Below are 6,000 nucleotides of genomic sequence, written 5' to 3'. Positions count from 1 at the left end.
GAGCCTCTACATCGGGTTCCCCCCAGAGCTTTCCCATCTCCTCCGTTTCAGGTTCCCTACTACCCCGTTCGGAAGCAAGGCAGTGGACAGCTAAGACCAGCCGGATCGCGCTCCATCAATTGGTGTCGTCTGTGGGAAACGCTTCGAAAAGCCTCCCTCCAAACTTCGGTACCCCCCTTTTTTCTTCAAAAAACCCAACACTCATGGCCTCCTCCAGCAACACCGGACGTGGCACGGAGACAAACGCCACCGGGGAGCAACTTCAGGTCCCCGTAGTGTGCATTGGACAGTTCACCATCCCCCTTTCGGCGGATGAGATCCCCATCTTGAACACGCCACAAGCAGTGGCACCCGTAAACCCTCCTACCACAAACGTCCCCTTTCCTCTCCCCATTGAGACAACCTTCACTGAACCAACTGCTGTCCCCCTGGCAGCTAACCAAAACCGATTGGAGGACCTGATGCAGTGCATGCGGGCAATGCAAGCCCAAATGCAACAGTTCCAGCAACACCAGCTTCACCAGCACCAAGTGCTGCACAACATCTCCCAGTATCACTATCAACAGCAGTTCCCCCAACTGCTACTGAACCAACCACTACTTCCACCTCGCCACCCCGCTCCAAGGCCGGTCAAGGCCTCCCCGCAGGATGGGCGCCCCCGCCAGGCGAAGGCCTCCCGGCCCCTGAACCACCCCAATAGCCAGGCCTCGTCCCCAGGCTGAAGAGAGAAAAATGTCATCCCCGCCTCGCAACCCGCAGGCGGGTCGGGAACCTCGCCCGCGAGGTCGGCACCCCGGCGCTCCAAGCCCGAGCTCCCGCTCACCGAAAACCGATTCAGCACCCTGGCGGCAGACTATCAGCACTCCGGGCCCATCAAGCTCGGTAACACGGAGGCCAGCAGCGTCAGCACAAGGCCCGCTCAACGGCGAAGGCGCCGGCGAAGTCGCCAAACCGCCACCCACGCCTTGTCGGAATTCAGAGGCAAAGACACGAGCTCGAACGAGGTAGGGGCTGCACCGGCTCTCTCCGTTCCTTCCCCCCTCGCATCGGAACTCCTGGCGGTCCCCTTACCCAAAGACTTCAAGCTCCCACCTCTGGACAAGTACGACGGGTCCTTCGACCCCAACGACCACGTTGACGCCTTTCAGTCGCAAATGCACCTCGCCAGGGCTAGCGAGTCGTGCATGTGCGTGGCCTTTACAACCACCCTCAGGGGGGTGGCCCGCACTTGGTACAGGAACCTGGCCCCCGGGTCGATAAAGTGTTGGGCCCAGTTCGTGCAAGTCTTCACCACACACTTCGTCACCAGCCGACGGTGCCCTAGAACAGAGGAAAGCATCTTCGGAGTGGTCTAAAGAGAAGGAGAATCTATTCGGGGCTACATCAAGCGGTTCAACGAAGCATGCTTGCAAATACCGCAGTTGGACCCCGCAGTGCAGCTCACGGCGGCCAAAAGAGGGGTGACGCACAAAGAGTTCAAATGGCACATGGTAGCCAACCAGCCCGCGACCATGGCCGAATTCCTCAAACTCGCGGATAAGTTCATGAGGACAGAGGAAGAAATCAACCAACGAACCGAAGGCGGGAACGAGAAAAGAAAGAGAGAAGGCGAGCTCTCCAACTCGGTGAATAGAAAAAACTCGACCCGGGAGCCGAAGCCGAACCAGTTCTTCCGGGCCCCCCTAGCAGTTCGGACGGACTACACGCCGATAAACACGAGGCGGACAGAGATCTTAATGATGATCAAAGACGCTCCGTACGTTAAGTGGCCACCTCGCCTAAAAGGAAATCCGAACGAGAGAAACAAGAATTTGTATTGTAGTTTCCATAGAGACCATGGTCATAGCACCGAATAGTGTAATAACCTCCGGGACGAGATAGAGGGACTCATCTGTCGTGGATACATGAGAAACTTTGTACAGCACAGCAATAACAATAAATCATGTCGGCAAAGGGAGCACGAAAAGGATGGCCCCGAGTCTAGCAACAGACCTGCCGAACCGTCGCAAAAGCAGCCTCCGGAAGAAAGGCCAGTTCGAGGAACCATCCATGTAATAGTGGGAGGTTTGGTGGTAGCGGGGTGTACCTCGGCAGTAGCCTGGACTTCAGTTCGCGAAGCGGCCCTCGAAGAACGGAACCCCCCAAAGAGACCAAAGACCAAAGAACCAATCTTTTTCACGGAGGACGACGCGCGAGGAGTCCACTACCCCCATGATGACGCGCTCGTCATTAAGCTAAGTATCAGCGACTTCGAGGTCAGGCGCGTACTCGTAGATTCGGGCAGCTCAGCGGACATCCTCTTCAAATTAGCATTTGACCAGCTACAGTTAAAGAGGAGCGAGCTGAAGCCCGTGAACACTCCCCTGGTAGGTTTCAGCAGAGAGGAAGTTAGGCCCCTCGGAAAAGTAACTGTCCCTGTGGAAGTCGGGACATGGCCTTGTGCGGTCATACTCAACCATGATTTCCTGGTAGTCGCGACCCCCTCCCCATACAATGCCATAATAGGGCGGCCGATCACGCATATCCTACGGGCGGCGGTCTCCACCTACTATTTGGCCATGAAGTTCCCTACGGACTTCAGTATAGGGGTAGCGCGGGGCGACCAGCTCGAGTCCTGCAGGTGCTACATTGCCGCCCTGAAGGGAAAAACCAAGGCGGCCGACGACCTCGAACTGGAGCGGCCGGCGGAGCAAGGTGAGGAGCGAGCTTCGCCCACGGAGGAAACAGTCACAATCTCGACTTCAGCTACGGACCCAGCTCGCACACAAAGCATCAGAGCTTCCATCGAAGACCCCCTACGAGCCGAACTGGTGAGTTTTTTACTTCAAAATTTATATATTTTTGCCTGGTCCGCGGCCGACATGCCCGGCATTAGCTCCGGACTGATAACTCACAAACTTAATATTGACCCTGTAGTCAGACCCGTTAGACAGAAGAAACGCAACTTAGCCCCAGAACGCTGGAGAGCAGTCGACGAGGAGGTTGAGAAGCTCCTCGTAGCAAACTTCATAAGGGAAGTCCACTACCCGAGCTGGGTGTTCAACCCGGTGTTGGTAAAAAAGGTAAGTGGCAAGTGGCGCATGTGCTTCGACTATACTGACCTGAACCGAGCTTGCCCGAAAGATTGCTTCCCCCTCCCCAGAATTGACCGCCTAGTGGACGCGACCTCGGGAAACGAGTTGCTAAGCTTCCTGGACGCCTACTCGGGCTACAATCAAGTTAGAATGGACCCATCCGATGAGGAAAAAACCAGCTTCATAGCCGAGTTCGGCCTGTATTGCTACAAAGTCATGCCTTCAGACTAAAAAATGTCGGGGCAACTTTCCAGAGACTTGTAAATAAGCTATTTCGGCCCCTGATTGGTACGAAGATAGAGTGCTATGTAGACGACATGGTCGTCAAGACTCAGTTTTCACAAGAGTTAATACAAGACTTAGATTTTGTTTTCCAAATCCTGTGTCAGTTTAGCATGAAGTTGAATCCCAACAAGTGTGTCTTCGGCGTCACCTCGGGCAAGTTCCTCGGCTACATTGTCAATCGGCACGGTATTGAGGCCAACCCGGACAAAATAAAAGCCATTCTAGATATGGAACCACCTCGAAAAGTAAAAGAGGTTTAGAGGCTAAACGGCCGCATAGCCGCTCTAAGCCGCTTCTTGTCTAAGTCAGCAGACCGCTGCCTACCCTTCTTCAAAGCAGTCAAAGGCAAAGGGTTCGAGTGGACCCAGGAATGCCAGTTCGCGTTCGACGAACTAAAAGGTTACCTCACTAGTGTGCCAACCTTAGCCCGGCCCGAGGTGGGCGAGGTCTTAGAACTGTACCTCTTGGCGAGCGACGAGGCGGTCAGTTCGGTACTAATAAAGGAAACAGACCGGGTCCAATGACCCATATATTATGTTAGTAAAATTTTGCATGGAGCAGAGGCAAGGTACCCGGAGATAGAAAAACTAGCATATGCCCTAGTAGTAGCAGCTCGTAAACTCCGCCCGTACTTCCAGGCTCACACTATCATCGTCCTAACTAACAAACCTCTTAGACAAGTTTTACTCAAACCCGAAGTCTCCGGTCGACTGACGAAATGGGCCATCGAACTCAGCGAGTACGACCTCCAGTACAAACCAATAACCGCTATCAAGGCCCAAGCTTTGGCAGATTTTATCGCCGAGTGCACTTTCAGCCACGAAGCCCCACAGGTCGAGCCCAAAGTCCCCAGTTGCGGCGAACCCGGAGCTCCTGAGCCCATAGAGTCCGAACCCCGTGAAGTAGCAGCCAGTGTGGCATCTCTCCTGATCAGGCGAAGAGCGAATTGGGATGAGGAGCCCTGGATCCTTCACGTGGATGGTTCCTCGAACCGGCAAGGCAGCGGAGCTGGAATAGTCTTGTGCGGCCCGAGCGGCACAAAAGTAGAATACGCACTATGCTTTGAGTTCGCGGCATCCAACAATGAGGCAGAGTACGAAGCACTGATCGTCGGGCTGGACCTAGCGCGAAAGGTTAAGGCAAAACACTTGGTCATCTACAGCGATTCTCAGCTCGTGGTAAACCAAGTTACCGGCGAATACGAAGCATGCGATCTCTCCATGATCGCATATTTGGCCAAAGTAAAAGAAGCCATGCTCAACTTTCGGTCACACATCATCAGGCAAATCCCGAGGTCCGAAAACACTGAGGCCGATGCCCTGTCCCGGTTAGCCAGCACGAGTCACAACAATATGAGAACTGTGTACATAGAGAACTTACCTCGGCCTAGTATTCTCGGGGGGACAGAGGAGGTCGCTCCCGTCTTAGAAGCAGAGCCGAGCTGGATCGATCCACTCGCGAGCTTCCTGATAGACGAAACCCTCCATGCAGAATGCAATGCGGCCAAGAGGGTGCAGCGCTAGGCGGCCAAATACGTCATAATAGACGAACGGTTATACCGACGGTCGTACACGCTCCCCTATTTGCGGTGCCTGCGACCTACCGAAGCCGAGTTTGTACTCCGCAACCCTCATGAAGGCCTGTGCGGCGGACACTTGGGGTCAGAGCACTCGCCCAAAAGGCACTTCGACAAGGATACTACTGGCCAACGATGAAGGCAGAAGCTGTCGAGCTCGTCAGAAAATGCGACAAGTGTCAGAAGCACGCTAACATCCACCATCAACCTGCCTCCGACCTCAAATACCTCGTCAGCCCGTGGCCCTTTGCACAATGGGGCATCGACCTCCTAGGGCCATTCCCACCAGCAACAGGCGGAAGAAAATTCTTAGTTGTTGCGGTAGATTATTTTACGAAGTGGATAGAAGCCGAACCTCTAGCAACTGTTACGGCTCGAAACATACAGAACTTCTTTTGGAAGAACATAGTATGTCGGTTCGGGTTACCTCGGGTTCTAATCTCCGACAACGGCAAACAGTTCGAGGATATCAAGTTCCAAGAGTGGTGCCAGAACATGGGGATTCGGCAAAATTTCACGTCAGTCGAGCACCCGCAGGCAAACGGACAGACGGAAGTAATGAACATAGCCATCCTACGCGGACTGAAAGCACGTCTGGATCGAGCTAAGGGATTATGGGCCGAAGAGCTACCAAGTGTCTTATGGGCTCACCGAACGACCGAAAAAGCAGCCACGGGAGAAACCCCCTTCAACCTCACCTATGGCACTGAAGCAGTGATCCCGGCAGAAATCGAAATACCAACGTTGCGATTAGAAACATACGACGATCGGACGAACGGAAACGAGCTACGCACCAACCTCGCCCTACTGGACGAGGTAAGGGACCTCGCGCACATCCGAACAGCGGCATACCAGCAGCAGGTAGCTCGCTACTACAATAGCAGAGTAAAGCAACGAAGCTTTCGAGTCGGCGACCTGGTCCTCCGTAAGATTATGGTGCCCGAACCCGGCATCGGCAAGCTTGGACCTAATTGGGAAGGGCTCTATAAAGTAAAAACAGCGCTCGGGGGCACATACGAATTCGAAACCTTGGAAGGCAAACGAGTACCCCGAACGTGGAACATC

The sequence above is a fragment of the Nelumbo lutea genome, chromosome 3 (assembly GCF_056320005.1).
Source record: "Nelumbo lutea isolate HS-2025 chromosome 3, American lotus-T2T, whole genome shotgun sequence".
Classification (NCBI taxonomy): Eukaryota; Viridiplantae; Streptophyta; class Magnoliopsida; order Proteales; family Nelumbonaceae; genus Nelumbo; species Nelumbo lutea.
This window is presented reverse-complemented; position numbering follows the sequence as displayed.